The 19,036-nt window shown below is 36.2% G+C and overlaps 1 protein-coding gene across 2 annotated transcripts in view; it reads left to right on the top strand.

The window, feature by feature from the left end:
* The first annotated feature begins 7,874 nt into the window (after positions 1–7,874).
* Positions 7,875–19,036, top strand: part of sema3fb (sema domain, immunoglobulin domain (Ig), short basic domain, secreted, (semaphorin) 3Fb) — a 171,993-nt gene continuing 160,831 nt past the window's right edge. The window contains exons 1-2 of one of the 2 annotated variants that reach the window (XM_089124802.1): positions 7,875–7,977; positions 9,362–9,473. The gene's annotated coding sequence lies outside the window, so the exon portion shown is untranslated. Of the gene's footprint in view, positions 7,978–9,358; positions 9,474–19,036 lie in introns of both variants that reach the window. The other variant, XM_089124804.1, reaches the window with a different exon arrangement.

The following is a 19,036-nucleotide window of genomic DNA, read 5'->3' on the forward strand; positions in this document are numbered from 1 at the left end:
CTAATGTTCTTTTGACCATTGACAAAGCAATATAGCTTATATCTGCTTTGGAATTGGCCCCCTTTTTCCTGTGAAATATGTTTAGACAGCTGCTTGTATTATTTTGTATAATTTATTGCGCGAAAGAATTTTTACTCCCTCTAGTGAAGTCAAAGGGTGGTTCGAACGGACATTTTAGAAGCTAGTATTGTGCATTTAGAGCTTCAGTGCATTTTTAATGTACACTACCATTCAAAAGTTTGGGGTCAGTAAGAATTTTAAGGAATTAATCATTTTATTCAGCAAGGACACTTTAAATTGATCAAATCTACTGTATGTTGCGGAATATTTCGCTTTCAAATTAATGCTGTTCTTTTGAACTTTCTATTCATCAAAAAGTCCTGAAATAAAAATGTGTCACAGTTTCCTCAAAAATGTTAAGTAGCACAACTATTTTTAACATTCATAATAATACGAAATGTTTCTTGAACAGTAAATCTGCATATTAGAATGATTTCTGAAGGATCATGTGACATTGAAGACTGGAGTAATGATGCTGAAAATACAGCTTTGCATCACATGAATAAATTACATTTAAAAATACAGAAAAATAGAAGTCAGTTATTTAAAATTGTAATATTGTTTAATATTAATAATTTAATAATATAATTAATTAATATAAAAATTATATTTAATATAATAATATATTTTTTAATTTTTTTCTAAATCATAATCAAAATCATAAATGCAGCCTTGTTGAGCATAACCGACTTCTTTCAAAAACAAAAATCTTCCAGACCCCACATTTTTTAATGGTAGTGTACTTTTAGTTGATGTTTTTCCTTAAATCCATGTGCAGAGCAACTTATATTTGCCTTTCAGCAATTCAAGGAGTTCTTCCGGCTTATTATCACATAATTAATATTTATCAAGTTTTATAATAACTCGCCTCACGTTTCAGATTGTCTCAACGGCTCTGTCTAAATCTTTTCCTATTTGAGACTCATTACAATAACAAAACCCTGCTCATTAATATTCATGACCTACAGCTCATGGACAAGCTTCACACACAGTAGCCTTGAGCGTGAAACATCTCAATTCTTCTAATGGGATAAAGTGTATCGCTGATGGTCATCTCGCCATTTACATTAATTAGTGAGCATTAAGTTAAGTGCCTTCTGCAAATGCTCACATTTATGACTGCCCAGAATGGATATAGTGTTATATAACCACGAACTCCATTATTATCAACTTATTCATAATTACACATATTCATTTAATGGCCGTCTTCATTGTCTATGTCTACACATACATACATGTTAGGACTCCAATCATTACATAATTATCTGATTGCTTCAGTACTGGCTAACATAGTTTTGTTGTTGATCTTTTATTTGTTGTTTTATCAAGTCCCTAAAGGTTGCGAATTTATCCTGTCTTGTAAATATCAGTTTTATAGCAGCTAAAACAACACTGCAGTTGTCTTCTGCTATAAAATGTTATTATTTATGACTTAATAGTGACTCCCTGACTATTAGCTGCATGATTCAGTGGAGTAATTTTCCGCCAACACGTTGCTTGACGACTTTCTGCTGTAGCTTTCAGACTGTTCTTGCGTCTCTAATCTACCTCAGAGGTGTCAGGAGTTTTCACAGGATACAAATAGAAATAAGGTAATTGCAACCTTTTATCTCACAATTCAGACTTTTTTTCTGAGTTTATATCCTGCAATGCTGACTTATAAATAAATTATGAAATATAAACACGCAGTTGCAGGTTATAAAGTCTGAATTGCAAGATATAAACTGAAATGTGAGAGAAAAAGTTTCAATCAGCTTTTTTATGTTTTATTCTGTGGTAGAAATAGTGTTGTTTTATGAAGCAGGCCTTAAGATTTCTTCATATCTTGTGTTGACCCTCGGATTATATCTTTAAGATATTTGTTTGTTTTTTTTATAATTGATGAATCTGCCCAAAAAATTTAGGCTTTAACCAAGGACAAAGCTTTAGTTGTGCTGCCATAAAAATGCCTGATAGATGCATTGATTGCTGACGCTTTAACATTAAATACAAATATTGTTCATCCAAATACTAGTTGGTGAATACACATATTAATAAGCTGTAATGATTTTTTGGAGATTTTTCTTAGAGAAATAATTAAAAATAGGCAGGACTGAGTCAGTTATGATATTATAATTTAATTAGGGCTGTCAAACGATTAATCGTGATTAATCGCATCCAAAATAAAAGTTTGTGTTTACATAATATATGTGGGTGCACTGTGTATAATTATTATATATATAAATACACACACACGCTTGTATATATTTTTAGAAATATTTGTATATGCTGTATATAGATTTATATATAATTTATATTATATATAAATATAAATATTTTATATATAAATAACTTTTTTTTCTTAAATATACATGAATGTGTGTGGATTATATATATATATATATACAAAATAATTATACACAGTGCACCCACATATATTATGTAAACACAAACTTTTATTTTGGATGCGATTAATCGTTTGACAGCCCTGTTTGTTCAAGATTGAATGATGTTGAATCAGTTTATAAAGGGCTTTAATATATGCCACATGCTTTCCCCCATATTTTCTAATCATCTGTCTCACATGAGTGCCCAGAAATGAGACATTTTGTATTTAATGAATGGAGGTCAGGCTTTCACCGGTTACATTTCTCTCTTCATCTGTGCATTCATTCATTCAGACATGATGTGCTGTCGGTACTCACTCGAAGCAGCAGGTCTGTGGGCAATGCTTGTTTCCTCGTGTTATTATCTCTGTGCAGCACTGTATAGAATAGTGTCCTCTCTTCTTTGTGTGACTATCTGTATCCACACATAAAACCAGTGGATCTGTTGCTGACTTTGTATATAAGAAAATGCAAAACTTATTTGTTTTGCAGTGTGCTCTTATTTGTGTCTCCTGCATATTTTGTTTTGTTTTGTTTTGTGATAGCTCAATAAATTGTTTTTTTAGGGTGCCTGTAAGTGCATTTTGTCATGTTGTATTTGTCAAGAAGAAGTTAAGAATGATTGGTTGCCTCCCCTTTTCCCTTACATTTTTACAACAATTGTGATGTCATTAAAACTTGAATAACAATATGGCCATTCAGTAAATGCTAAACGAAAATATAGCGTTTGAATTTCTTTGTCTTCATGAAATGGAAGTTGTGATAGTCTCTTCTTCCCTATTGTAACAGCTGAGTGAAACTCAAGAAAAAAAAATGTAGGGCGGGACTTGACTTTGTCCATTGGGAATTGATTGGATGGTTGTGATTGCTATTGGCATGATGTCGTGTGAGTGTCAGGTCCGCCCCAGCACAAGTAAACAGGTCATCAGAGTTCGACATTTTGCTGCAAAAAGAGTTATTTTGATTAAAGATTATGAGGGCACATGAATAAAAGACTGCAATATTCCATAAATATTAAGAATCGCCCATTTTGATTTCATGGTGGCTTAAAAACGTACCATTCTTTGTCTAGAACTTCATGTATTTTTTCCTGTGATGCTGTTTAAACACTATAAGGAGCTCACACGCAGAGCACTGTTCCTGCTTCAAGTATAAAAACATATTACAACAAAATTAATTTTACAAATGTACACGCGTTTTAAATATCATAAGAATAAATATATAACAGACTTATTTATGTTAAGATTGAAAATAACGATTTGATCATTAGTATTAATATTATTATAAACTTGAACCGACTATATATATATATATATTTTTTTTTTAAATTGTAATTCTCTGGTCGTCAATGTGTTGTTGCAGTGCGTAAAGAGGCCGCATGGTGGCAACAGAGGGCCATGTAGAGTCTGCGTGAGGTCGTTTACCAACCAGGTGCGTGTCAGCTTTCAAATCCCTTTCTTTTATCTTAAAAGCATGGCAAAGTGAAGTATCTAATCATATATAACAAATTACTGTTAATTTATCGAAATATACATCAGGGAGATACTGTTGTGATCCTTATAGTATCTTTACAGCACCTTTTGTGTGTGTGTGTGTGTGTGTAAAGACTCCATAGAACATTACCCAGCCATTCTGGTAAATTCACTCATGAGAAACACTGAACATAGTAGATACAAACACTTTGAAAGGCTCTCTTAAGCTTTTTATTTGACTATTGCTGATCTGTTTTTACTGTAAACAGTGAATACAAGGTTATATGTTCCATCACACACAGTAAAGTCCACTGTTGACTGTTAAAGTCACCATGAAATCAAAATGGACAATTCTTGTTTTTTTTTTTTTTTTTTTTTTAATGAAATATTGCAGTGTTTGTTATAAATGATTTATCCACGCACAATAACTTAATCAAAATAACTTCCCCTTCCTCTTGCAGCGACATCTTTTCTCCGACAACATGTTTAATGACGCGAGGGCGGGACAACCTGTCACTCACATGCATCCACCAATAAAAAAAAAAACACAACCATCCAATCAAATCCCAATGGAAAAGATATACGTCACAATAGGGAAGAAAAGACTATCGCAACTCCCGACTTTAAAAATGAAGTCTTGCAGTGAAAATCATGTGTTCGGTAGTCCTTTAATTTGATTGGCCTTCTCTATCATTTTGACATTGAGCGCTGTGCTGAGGAATTTACAGCAGTCTTCTCTTCTCTTTTGTTGACGTACTGTATATCCATGTGAAACAGCTTCTCAAACGAGAAAAAATTTAGGCCGGGACTTGGTTGTGATGTGAGAGACAGGTTGCCCCGTCCCTTATTCATTTGCTGAATTCGAAACTCTTACTTTTACAATATCTTTCTATGACAATAATAGTAGGAGTAGAATACGGCTCCGAATTCACCAAGTGTACTGGGCATAAAAATAAGACTGAATGTTTTCATGTGTCACATTGACGTCTTGTAGCTCAAATCCAAACTACAGCTGGTCTTATTTAAAACGGCTCTCTGTATCATGCCAGACTTTAATGTAGCAATATAAAACAACAGGCTTTCACATGAGCCCTGCCAAATCAATTTCTGCTTTTCATTCAACACAATAAAATATTTAAAGGAACATTTGAATTTCGTTCATCAAGACTAATAAATCAAGAAGGTGTTTTGAGAGGTTGTTTTGGGTCCGGAGGCATTAGCGTGTTTCTTAAGTACCTGGCCTCAGTGCTGCGGTTTCCAGACACCAAACAAGATATTTCATCCATTCATTATGTCAAAACTTATGAAGGTCAAATACAGACACCTTACAAGAGGAAAAAACGATATAAATAATGTTCATTTTCTCACACAAACCGCTCGTTTCGTGTCTTAGGCCATCAATGTGTACTTACATTTACGAGTCATTAAATCATGTTTAATTTGGACTTCTCTGTGCATGTTCTTTGAGGTGGTGACCATAGACCTCCATTATATGACTGAAGACAAGAACGGTTTGACCTAAAAATATCAAAATTGAAAATACTGCAGAAACAAAGACACCTACATCTTGGATGCCCTTGAGGTAAGCTAAAACATATCAAAAGTTAATTTCTAAGTGAACTATCCCTTTAATTTTCTAAAGAACCTTTTTTGGAATAGAAATATGTGGATGTTAGAGGTTCTTCATAGAGTGAAGGTTGTATATAATATATTTTAAGAGCAAATCATGGCTTCCTTTACATTGATATGATAAAAGTTTTACGATTTTCTACTTCTGGGCTCTACAGTAGAAGATAGACAGGTGTAACTGACCTTACTCTTTTTTTCTACTCAGAAAAACAAGACTGTTTTTGTTCACAGCTGGAGTCTTACCAACCTCTGGAGAGCAACAAGAACATTAAAATACAACCTGCACTAATTAATCCCATTTAGCTGAGTATAATGTACAGCTGGCGGGATTTCTGTTGTGGTAATGTAGTAAAGCTGTGAATGGACCAAGGTGTTTGTTGATGAGGTGTGTGTGTGTGTGTTTGAGTGTGTTGTAGTTTAAGTGGGTAACATGGGTTCAGTCCTGTATGAGTTTATACAGGGTCATAGGTTTGGCATTTATTCAGAAACAGATGCACAGGAGTACACTTTCCCACAATGCAATTTACATAGCGTGATCTAATTTTTTTTTTATTTATTTTTTTTTTACTATTTTTATTCTACTATTCTTAATATTCTAATATTTTTTCTGTTTTCTTATATAGGCTATTCTAATATAATTTCTGTTTGTATTATAGTTTTAATATCCTTGTTTATTTTTGTTTTAATTTTTATTTATTTATTCTAGAATATTAGGCTTGATATTTTGTTTGATTTTCGTATTCTAGTTATATATATACATATTTTTTTATTCTAGTTTTACTTTCTTTTATATTTTTAATTGTAGTTTTGAATTAATCTGTGAATTAATAATTTAATGAATTATATTGAATTAATCTGTGATCTTCTGCCAAGCTGTTCCACATACCAAAAACACAGATCGGCTGCTTTAAAACCGTAGTTTTTTTCAGTCAGATCCTCTCAAATGCTAAAAAAAAAGAGAAACCATTTTTTTTTTTTTTGTAGAAAGTTTTTTACTCAAACACAAGTAACATACTCTTTAATCACACACACACACACACAGTTTATCAGCACTGGAGCAGAAGTGGAGGAAGACTGACAGCTCTCTGACAGGAAGCTGACGGTGATAGGAATAAATGGGAGAGGTGCTCTCACGCCCCGGGCTTGTCACCGTGCCTGTGGCCTGTGATAATAAGCCAGCGCTGCCCCACTAAGGGTAATAGATTATGCATTTCTCCTGGAAGGGGACCATGGAGAGAGTATGGCCTGTGCAATTAGGAGCATCAGTGCTGCAGGTCTTTTTAAAGTCTTATCTGTGGGTTTGGTAAAGTTTAAGTGCACAGAAAGCTACGATCATGGCCACGAAATAACCGTGGAAATCATGGAACAAATTCTTAATTTGTGGCCATGATAATTAAAGGGATAGTTCACCCAAAAATTCTGTCATACTCACCCTAATGTCATTCCAGTTCAAACCCGTAGAGTTTCATTTGTCTTCAGTTCACAATACATTTTTGGGTGAAATAGGTCTTCCATTCATATATTAGTTTCAAATGGGTGTCGTTTTGGGTTTCCGCTGCAGTTTATAATGGCATCACGTCAAAACTTTGTACACTTATTAAGTGTTATTTTATCTTTGCAAGTTGTACATGTTCCTCCTTCTCCCCAACTCTGAGAGAAAAATGATTTCACTTTAACCTCCAGACAACGTAATGAGCGAATGAATCGCACCTTTTTATTTCTCACTCTTCGGCGGAGCTGAAAGCTCTCACCTCTGCTGGCAGAACTTGAAGTGCTCAGAGTCCCTGCAAATTGTCTCTCATCCTCTCGTTTATCTGCTCGGGGAGAAAAGCCCCCATGTCTCTCGTCGCCTGTTAACACGGACATGATGTTCCTCTTCAGAGCACTCCAAATGGAGCTGTGATATGTTCTTATTCATCCGACAGGAGCTGAGAGAGAGAGAGAGAGAGAGAGAGTCCTGTGCTATTCTTTGACGCTTTGGAACTGGAGCATGTATTGACCTATAAGGCCTATGCTATTTATAATATAGCTTTTTATTTATTTATTTTTTATTTTATTTTTGCTTACTCAGAAAATAGATGTTGGCTAGACTTATTCAGTTTAGTTAATAGTTCAGCTAATAATGCAACACAATTCCTGAACATTCCCACTTAATTGTATTGCATGCACATTAACTGCACTGTTGTGGGAGAGTACACTCTTTCAAATATTTGTTTTTTGCCCATAAAACAAATATTTTTGGCTCCCCAAAAAACTTTCAGTGAACAGTTCTTAAAAGAATAATTTTATTCTGTGAAGAACATAATCTAAAGAACCTATTCTGGGCGGTAACCCGGATGACCGGCCATTATGGAGGCACTCGTCTCGGATGTAAACAACAGCATGGACTGCACTGTTAAATGTACTACTGGACACATTGTTACACTAAAGAAACACAGAAAAAACCCGAGGTAGGTGCGAAATCATATAGAGAATGACTTATCAAGCAGGAGAGAGCGCAATATTTTGACAAACTAAAGTTAATATGTGATATTAAAGGTCCGAACGAGCTAGCTTCTCTAGCCCGTACTGCAATTCTTCCTTCTATTTCTTATTCCGACATAGGCTAACTTACGTTCATATTGTCAGCCCAAAAAAAGCACATGAAATCCGTTTCAAGCATAATGTGGTTTGAAATACTATTTAAATACCAGGACAAATGCCTCAGTGTGAACGATCGGATTTCGGGTGGTATGTGACTCTCACGCCACATAAAATGTAAACGTCTGTGGTTGTTTGATTAGTACACCAAAACTCGACCATTTTTTAGCAGAAATAATCAGCCAAATTTGCGAGTCCGTTCAGTTCAATGGCATTGTTTATGTTCTGTGCCTCCAAAATGGCCGACTTCCGGATTCTTCTTGGCAAACCAAACTTAAATGGTGCATTCCCGCCATCTACTGGATTGGAGTGTGGATAACGTTATGGTAGTAATGACCTAAATCCTGTTAATTAAATGAGTATCTTTTAAAAAATGAAATAATAATTCATATTTTAAATTGCTTTGGTCTATTCTCTAATAATGCTTTGATAGACAAAACTTCAATTTCCATTTCTCTTAATACTTGAAATAATTTAAATCTTTCTCTCTACACTTTAATAATACATGTTCTACTGTTTCCATATTTACTGACCTACATTTGTCACTATATCCAGTCTGGTGTTTCCCAATCCTAGCCATACTTTCATTTAGTAAACAATGGCCAGTACGCATTCTTGAAATTATAACATCCCTCCTCCTATTACCAAAATTTCTTCTTACTAAACCAACGGTTCCTTGAATTTTGTATAAATGCCGACCCATATTTCGACTTCCGGATTGATGACGTGCCGTGAAAACCCTCTATAAAGAACCTTTTGTGCACTGGAAAGGTTCCATGGATGTTAAAGGTGATTTCTGGTTCCACTGATGGCAATAAAGAACCTTTATTTTTTTAAGAGTGTGGACGATTAAGAGTTGATTAAGGGTCATTGATTAAATCATTCTAACTCCCTCATTTGAAAATAAATTCCTGCACTTACAGCAACCGGCCACAAGAGGCAGCAGGTCTCAGTTTGATACATGTTTAAAGTATTAATAAAAAAAAATAAAACAGGTTCAACAGATTTATCAAGCAATGTATTTGAGCACGTCTATCACTATTTTATATATATATATATATATATATATTGCATGATTTGAGCTAAAGAAGCAAAATTTGTGATGTAATTGTTGACATTTTAGTGTTTAATGACGTTACTGAAATGTAATCTTGACAAACAGTTTTACATTTTGGTCTTTTCCCATTTAAGCAGATAAGGTGTATTGCATGCCTAGAGAGTGACGATGGATCCAAGTCAAGATGGCTGCCAAGTGAACCGTTATTGTTTGACAGTGACGGTTTGACTCCTGTTAGACCAGATTGTGGTGAGTCACCTACCCTTAACACACCAAGCGTGAAACTGTGTCATTGGTGTAATTCCTTAGTTTGATCAGTTGATACTAATAATTGATAACTAATTAGTGTCTTAAACATATTCATAAAATGAAGGATGTTTCTTAAAATATCTCGACTGTGTGACAAAGTGTGATCAATAGTGGCAAGAGCTGTATATAAAAATGGCAATGCTATTTGTGTGTTCCTGGTTTGTTTGTGAATCTTTGCTTTATTTCTCAGACCATTCCATGAGTACAGAGTAAACTGTTTAACCTAGTGATATAAAGTAACTGGAATGACATGAAACCATTAGGATGGGCTTTTGCACTGTTGTTTTGCAATAAACTCTAAACGTCTTGTCTTAAGAACATTAAGGCAGTGACACTGTGTACTTTTTCCATGTAAATCACAAAGTAAAGAGGCTAGTTTTATGGGGAAATTACATAAGGAAGAAGTTAGCGGTGCACTGTGAAATCATACCAGTGGTTCAGCATCAAATCAAAGTGAACCTATTTATTGCTTTATGGATTATAAAATAGTTTTATATGGCCTCATAATATTTTAAAGTTGCCATGAAACCAAATTTGGCCCTTTTTATGCACACAATCTTGATATAAAATTAGTTTATTCATTTTGTTTGGACCTCATAATATTTTAAAGTTGATACAAGATCAGAACTGATCTTATTGATTTTTTATTGTTTTTGTTATTAGTCTTAATTAATATATATTTTTTAAAAGTAATCACAAAGTAGAGTGATAGTACGTCATAATACAATAGTAAAGCCGGTCAAAACTTCTGTTTCATGCTGGCTTTAAGAGCAAGTCGACTGTATACTTCCAACCGGTATTTTTCGCCCTCGGACAAAACTTCTTAGAGTTTTGCGTCCAATCTGAGATCAGGGAACACCTCATTAAATGCCCTAATTATACACTTATTTGTGTACAAATTGTTATTGCTTCTTCACAGAAGGAAGATAAATTGTTGCATTGTGACAATATAGCCTAGTTTTTGAATTGAAGGCTTGACAGGCATCAGTAAATAACTTGTTAGGTCTGGAGCAGGAGTTGATTTGGGACTCAATAGCATGTCAGTGTTCATCTTGCCGCTGAGAATGTCATTAAGAAACATCTGGCCTGGAGCAAAGGCAATGGGAAAACTCGCTTTCCAGCTGAATCCAGACTTACAGCATGGTGTGAATGTGAGAACCAACAGATGAATATATGCATTATGACTTGTTTGCACTTTTTTTAATCTCCTAACTTTTCTAAATAAGCTGAACATTTATCACATTTAATGTACATCTATGTGTAATCTAGATATTTGCTTAACCAGACGAAGTCTTCCCTTTGAAAGCTGACGGTGTACACCAAACAGTTAGTCTTTTTTTTGTTCCAAGTTTTGTAGGAAAGCTGCTGAGCCTTTCACATTCAACAATCCCATTTGGGCTTAGAATTGATCTATTTTTTTTATTTTCAAGGTCGTCTAGCGACCTGAAGCTGTTCGTTCTGTAGCGTGTGCGTTCAAGCCTTTCTATCGCTCCTGCTTCTCTCTTTATATCTGCCCAACACTTTTCATTAAAAGTCATAGGTTTAGCTCTGGGGGCACTGATCAAATGGGAAAAGGAAATACATTTTCATTCCTTCCAGATATTTCAAAAGTACCTTATATTTACATATAGATTGAGTATTTATCAGGAAAGCAGCAGTGAGAGCAGATTCTCTTGTAGTTCATTTTCTAAGGCCTTGTTGGATTCATGTATTTTTTATGGGCTGAAGATGTAGAGCACTTGTAATTATTTGAACAAGATGTCTACATTATTTGAAATCGTAACAAAGCATAAGGTTATGGGAGTTTGAGCTTTTACGTATGTCAACTCTTCAGTAAGTGAGTCATAAAGCAGAGGATGAACAGCATGTATGCATTTTCTTTTTGTCTGTTTAGTTCATAACAAAATTAGTTATACATTTAGCAGCAAAGCCAATAGCAGGACTATTATGGTTCAACTTCCCCATTTCCCCATTGTATACCCCCCCCCCCCCCCCATTCATTTCGACCTTCAGTCCTGCATAGCCCTCTTCTTTGTACCGTCAACTGACTGCATTGATCCATAAAGTCTCTCCTGCACCACCGTAACGAAGCTCTGTTCTCTCTAAACCAATGCTGGGTCGTTGGGAGCTGTTTTGAGAGACGATATTTGAGAATAAATGACCCCTATGTTTGCTGAGTTTTAGAAAATAAGGACAATAGAATATGTCTTTAGTCTTTGTTTTGGTGATTTATCAGGTCTTGGAAGCGTCCAAAGAATTTGAAAAAAGTCTTTCTAGTTTCTTTCTTGTTTTAAAAAAATATTTTTAGAATGAAATTATAATGCAATGATTAAAAGTACAACAAATAATAGGATAGATATGCATTTGTTTTACTTTTTATTTTTACCACCGTATGGGATTTTATTTTATAAAAAGGGGTTGGACAATGAAGCTATCAGAAAAACACCTGGTTTTAGAGCTCAATAATTTATTAGTATGGTGTAGGGCCTCCTTTTGCAGCCAAAACAGCATCAGTTCGTCTTGGGAATGATAGATACATGTCCTTCAGTGGCCCGAGGGATTTTGAGCCATTCCTCCTCCAGAACAGTGATGTGATAACCTAGAAATCTAGACGCACCCTAGCGGCAGCAAAAATTATTTCGCAGCCAGTGTGGTCTAGCAACTCTATAGACGTTTTAGCTGGAAAAAACAAACTCTGGTCAGGCCAATCACATCATTTATAGAGTCGGCGGGCGGGCTTAACATAATGACGTAATACATTTTCATAATGAATTTTTTGGGAACCAAACAAGAACGTTATAGGAGCGTTCCTTGTAGGTTATTTTTAGGTTCCATTTTTATAACGTAAGGAGAATGTTCCGGGAACGTTCCCTTAACCTTAAGGGAAAATTCAAGGAACGTTCTGGGAACCAAAAACTAACGTTCCCAAAACCTAAATTTGTTTGCTGGGATGTGAGATGTTCAACTTCACTTTTATGTTCAGCAAACCAAGTCGTGCTGTGTGTATTGGTGCATTATCATGCTGATGCACTACACCCCTTTCAGGGTACAATGTTTGAACCATTAGGTCCTCCAGAATGGGTTGGTAGTCCTTGACCATGACCTTTCCATTAAGCACAGTAGGCAATGCCATTTTATAGCAGCTCAAACTATCACTGATCCATCCCATGCTTCACTCTGGGCACACAACAGTCCTGGTGTTAACCCTCTTTGGGGCTTCTCCACATCGTAACTGGGAAATACAGTGAAGGTGGAATCATCAGGGAATACATGATTTGCACTGTTGGGACCTTTGAAACCAATATTTGGCATTGGCACAAGTGACCAAAGATTTGTCTGCAAAGCAGCTTGACCATTAATATTAGAGTCCATTAATAGGAGAGTCAAGGTGTACATTTAATTCTGATGTGAGTTGAGGGTTTTATGACTGGATCATTATTGCGGTGATTATGATGTTTGTAGCATGCTATATGTTTGGCAACAGTTCGCCAAGATACATCAGATATAGAACCATACTTTCCATAGTATATTTGTGTATGAGAACTCTAATTGAACTCATTTTGAAAATGTTCAACAAAATCCTATTTTTCTAATTAATAAATACTAGAAAACTCATTATCCGTAGTCAGGTATTTTCTGTATGACGTTCTCTAGACATTCTGAAATAATTATCAACACCGAAACACAAGTTGTTTGTTTAGCGCCTGTTAAACAATTAAATTTCGATCCAGCGCTCGTTCGTCTGTTGTTACAGTTGGCAAGCTTTCCCTCAAAAGTGCTGCGCTCTGTTGATCAAACATTACCCAGGACAGCTTTCTGCTTTTTCAGTAAATACCTCGCCTCTGCTTCGGTTCTGTTGCTTTTCTGCAGCCGTGTGGCATAAAAGCGCTTTTTGCAAACTGAAATAATGGTTAATTATGTGGATTGGTAACAGATGCAGCAGTCACCGCAACGTCCCTGGTTCTCGGGACCACAGTGAAGAAAGAAAATATACATTAGCCCTGCATTGCAGCCACCTGACTGCTGTTCAACATTCACCGTTCAACATGACACACTGTTTTGACAGAGGAGAATGAGAGGGAATGAATGAATGGATGAATACAGCCATATTCATCGTTATCAGAGTTAATAATGCATGATGCACTTCTTTTCCCCTGTGTTAACACTACTGGTTTCCATGTCAAATTCTGCGAGTGTTTAATGGACTGTTCATTAGTTTCAGCAGATTAATAATGGAGGTTTCCACCCAGCCAATTCTCTTTGACAGGAGTTGAGCCTTTTCCAAATTACACTTTTATGCCGTCATTTCTGTCAAAAAGCGCTGGATGAATGATAACCTTGTTGGCTATTATAATTATTAGCAAAGAATTTGACCATAAATGGAAAATCAAACTCATTTAAGAACTATTAAAAGGAAAGTGTAGCAATTACAGCTGCAGAAAGTGTTTTGTGTCTTAGTCCTTTAAATATTTCCCTGAAGCTTTCCATAAGACACAGCATACTGTAGATATCTATTAATTTGAGATTGTGATGATCGATTGATCCAAGGAAGTGCGGTTGTACTGTAGGCGTCCCAATATATTACTGGGTGTGCAAAGGCAATAAAAGTGGTAGGGTGACCATATTTTGATTACCAAAAACCAGGACACTCGGCCCGGCAAACAGATAGGCCTACTCAAATGATACTCGAAGTTTACTCAAAGATACCCTATTAATTTCAATACATTTAAAGTAGGTTATGCCTCCTCTGTGGATAGAAAATTGTTATATGAAAACAGGACAGTTGGTCACCCTAAAAAGTGGGATATGCGTTTGTGATTTGCATGTCCAACCCGATCTCACGGGAATTCGTAATTTTACGAGGTGGCTAATTCGTAACAATTCATACGACCTCACTCGTACGAATTAGTATGATTTTGCTAAATCGTACATATTTCACGAATTGGCCAATTCGTATGAATTCGTACGAATGACTTACCCCTTACCCCGCCCCTAAACCTAACCATCACATGGGTTTAGACAAAGTGAGGTCGTACGAATTAGTAAGAATTAGCCACTTTTTAATCAATAATATTCTGTTTTATGCTATAGTAGAATGGTTGTAATTCGTTTGCAGGAAAATCGTGGACGCAAATTCAACAAACTTTTCGTGACAATCTAACTGAATAGAAATGACTCGTCACTTTTGTGGAAAGAAATTCAAGGAATGCTCACAAAGGCATTGACAGAGATGCAAATGAAAATTCCTGCGTCAGGTTGCGCAAACTGAAAATAAAATTGTCGTGTTAGGCCAGACCAGACCTCCGCTAACCCTTGTGGGTGTCACTGTGGAATTTAACTCTGATAGCCACGTCCTCGGTGGTCTGATTGTCTCTCCTCGTCCTGGTCCTTAACTCTTAAGACCTCCCTTTTCCCCTCATTGTTCGTGTCCTGTCCCCACTCTTCACCCTCTCATGCCCCACGATGACCCCTCACTCCGGTCTCCACACTAACTGGCTCTTCACCAGTTGCATTCTTGGAGTGGCTGTCCATTCAGACCAGTCTCTCAGCCCTGATGGATTGCCTGTCGTAGTAACCTGGACAGGATAGAGTCTATTCTGGTTTTTCACACAGCATCCCCTCCTCTGGTTTTATCACAGTCAGAGTCATTGAGTTGTCATTTGTCAAAGTCTCGAGATCCCAATACATAGACCTTGGCCTTTTCTGGTTGGGTAGTTCTTCATATGACAATGTGCATATCTGAGTGAGGAAAACTTGTCCTTAGATGTCCTTTTTTATTTTATTTTTAGCTTAATGGCTATGTATTTTGACTATTAACTTGATAGCTGTCAGACTAATTGAGTATGACATACGGTTGATAAGTTGAAAACAATGTACATCTAGTTTACATCCAGAATGACATGCGTCTGAAAGTATGTAATTTGTGGATACAGTGCAAATAAATTCTGCAGTCAATCCGATCAAATGGCGCAAATCTGATCAAACAGTACAGTTCAGTGTTGATTTCATGTGACAATATTTGTATAACACCATGGAAACCTCACTTATACAGAGGATGTTGTGTGTTTGTATCATGTATCTTTTGTTTCGGTTGTTTGACATTTTGTATAATGCCAAGGATTAATGAACACTCTCTTCTCTCCGATGCTTTTGAACGGTGCTGGGAAGTTGCCCGAGGGAAAGCTCTTGTTCTTGTTGGTTAGAGACATTCCTTTCTATTTATTTTCTTCTTAAACATTGCTAATATTTTTTTCCTGATGTAATTATTCTCAACCACACTTCGAGTGGCAGCAAGGTGAGGGGAAAATAGTGTTTCTATTTTCCAAAGCATACTTTGTGAAGTGTTACATCCGGATCAAACAAGAAATAATTGCATCCGTTATTTGCAGTTGTCATGGAATGTGCTTTGTCTTTATATGAATAAATCCTGAAAGAGGAATGCAGTTTCCTTTATAGTCTTTGCCAAACATTTGGGAACGCCCTGCGTTCCGACCCAGTCGCTCTAGTGCTGAATCCGTTGTTATTCTCAGCTATTCAGATCAGCATTTGTACCTTTAATAATAGCCTTTAAAATTGGTTGCAGAAAAGGTGGTTCTTTTCCTTCATTACAATTAAGTTGTTGCCTTCATATCCACTTATGTAATCTTAATACCAGTATTTTAGAACCTTTAGTAGGAAAGCAAAAGAAAAAACTGTACATGCAGAATTAAAAAAAAAAAATTCAATAAACAAAATCAAAAAAAAAAAAAAAACAACACTTTTTGATGGTCTCGGTCTCGTCGTTTTTGTTTCCAAGACCAGACGAGACCATAACTGTGAAAATATCACTAATTTGCCAGCATAACTAATTTTTTTTTGTTAACATCCTTGCTTTTATTGTATGTAAAACATACTGATTCAAATCCAAGCAATAACGTGACTCATTGATCATTGCTAATTGTATTTTTGTGACCGCTGTTCATGTATTGTTAATAAAAGGCAGAGAAAAGTGAAGACTTGTTTTACATTCTGTACTAAATGATGGAAGTCACCCAGGAGTATTGAATAAAGATGGTTTATTTCAGCTTTGAGTGATAAATATCTCTGTTTTTATGGGAATCTGGATCTTTCAGATCAATCTGAGAAGATTTTTTGATCAATCTCTTTTGATCATGTTTCACATTTTATGTAGTGTGGGGCGCTGGTCTTGACTCGGTCTCACCCTCCCTCGGTCTTGGTCTTGTCTTGGTCTCGGGTTAGGTGGTCTTGACTACAACACTAATATATATATATATATATATATATATATTGTTTTTTTGGATCAGGATTTTGATAAGTTTCATGCAGATTATTTAGAGCACAGGATACTGACAATGTAAACGATCAATAAAAACGAACTACTTTATTTATAGAATGTTTTAAACCCTGCTCTTGTTCTGGCATGAAGATCATCAGGATCAGCTCCAGCAGTAAATGTTTATGGCCAGCGCTGTTGCCTTCTGTATTCTCTTTGGGATGGTGTGGCGGCCAGCTCTCTGTATTGGCTCTGGTCAATGGAAACCTCTGCCAAAACATACTCTATTACAACAGAGGAATTTTTAATAGACTTACCCAGCATTCATGAGAGTGTTTTTCAACAGCTCTCTATATTAGTATAAGACTAATATTGTGTGACAATGAAAAACTTGGTTGTTCCTGTTTCTTCTGTAGACCCATAGTGGTTTATTCCCAAAGTCCCGAATTAATTTGTGGCGACTGAGGCTGGTTTTATTCAGGGTTTAGTTTGAGATATCCACACAGGACGTCCCTTGGGGTTTCTCTCTCTTATTCTTTGCTCCACTTAAACCCCGATCCTCCACCAACTGTTGTTTGAAATCTGATTCATCTTCTTTACAATTTGTGTAATGCTGGTCTTTTTTAGCTTGGTACATTTTGGTCCCAAGGGTCACTACATGCAACATGACAACAATACAACATTTATGTATTTATTTAGATAAAAATCACAATATTGTAGACAATTTGAAATAGATTAAAGCTTGTAATATTGTTTTGTTGTAGTATGGGGTAGAATAGTCATATTACAAATAGCTCTAACTTTTATTTTCAGGGATTTTAAGGTGTCAAGCACCCTGTGCAACAAAATATATTAACTATATTTAAATGTATACAGTATTTACTAAAATATTTTAATTATATTATATTCATTTAAAAAAAAATATATTATTTTCTATAGTTATTTTTATTGTTAGCATTTTTACGAGTATTTTTTTACTCTTGTTTTCAGCATCCTTCATCCAATTTCTCTCTTCCTCTTCACCACTCACCTCATCAGTAACAGACACTGTACGTCCCAGAACCCTTTCCCCTGCTGTGTCTGTGAGTGTTGCCATAAACCTAAGCCGGCCATCATCCCTCTAATCCACTCAGAGGTCACATGACACTACAGCAGAATGCACAAAAGGACCAATATACCTCCCGTGTCCTCGTTGACAAAGACAATATGAAGACAGGGAAGCTGATCCAAAATCAGCACTCGTCCCGTGAGTCATTTCAACATATGGGGCCTGGGCCGGGCTCAGATATGCCTCCACAGGTGAAAACAGAGAACAGATGTGGATTGCTTGGCACGATGTCAGCGCCTGTTTGGACACACTCAATAGGGGTATTGTGCTGATATGAATACGATATCATTACCATACGGATTAAGTGGAACGGAACACTGCACTAAATGAAACCTGGCAACCGTACATGTGTGTGAGCCTTAATAATAGCTAATACACGTTGTTGATATATAATGTCTATCATCAGGTTTTCTGCTAGAGCGTGGTGTAGGGACAGTGTGGATTGTTAAAGGTTTTTAAAGAATCCAGGTTTCACTCAGTAGGAAGTAATTATGGGCTAAAAGTAGATTGATGTGATTAAATATCTTAACTCACGACTTGTTGATCGCTAGAGTCCTTGAGTTTGTAATTAGTTTATCACTGTGACCTGACTGGGTTATACAGTGGCTCTGTAAAGTATTTAGACACTTAAAACATCAAATACATACTACAGAGCATAGTTGATGGAGATTTGTGGGATGCACATCCAGGGCACGAAGCTCCCGTTCCACCACATCCTAAAGATGCTCTATTGGGTTGAGATCTGGTGACTGTGGGGGCCATTTTAGTACAGTGAACTCATTGTCATGTTCAAGAAACCAATTTGAAATGATTCAAGCTCTGTGACATGGTGCATTATCCTGCTGAAAGTAGCCATCAGAAGATGGGTACATGGTGGCCATAAAGGGATGGACATGGTCAGAAACAATGCTCAGGTTGGCCGTTGCATTTAAACGATGCCCAATTGCCACTAAGGGGACTAAAGTGTGCCAAGAACACATCCCCCACACCATTACACCACCACCACCAGCCTGCACAGTGGTAACAAGGCATGATGGATCCATGTACTCATTCTGTTTACGCCAAATTCTGACAAAGGGCACATGACAGTTTACATCATATGCTGGAGTTGATCATTGTGAC

This window comes from Pimephales promelas, chromosome 21, assembly GCF_988280905.1.
Source record: "Pimephales promelas chromosome 21, fPimPro1.hap1.1, whole genome shotgun sequence".
Classification (NCBI taxonomy): domain Eukaryota; kingdom Metazoa; phylum Chordata; class Actinopteri; order Cypriniformes; family Leuciscidae; genus Pimephales; species Pimephales promelas.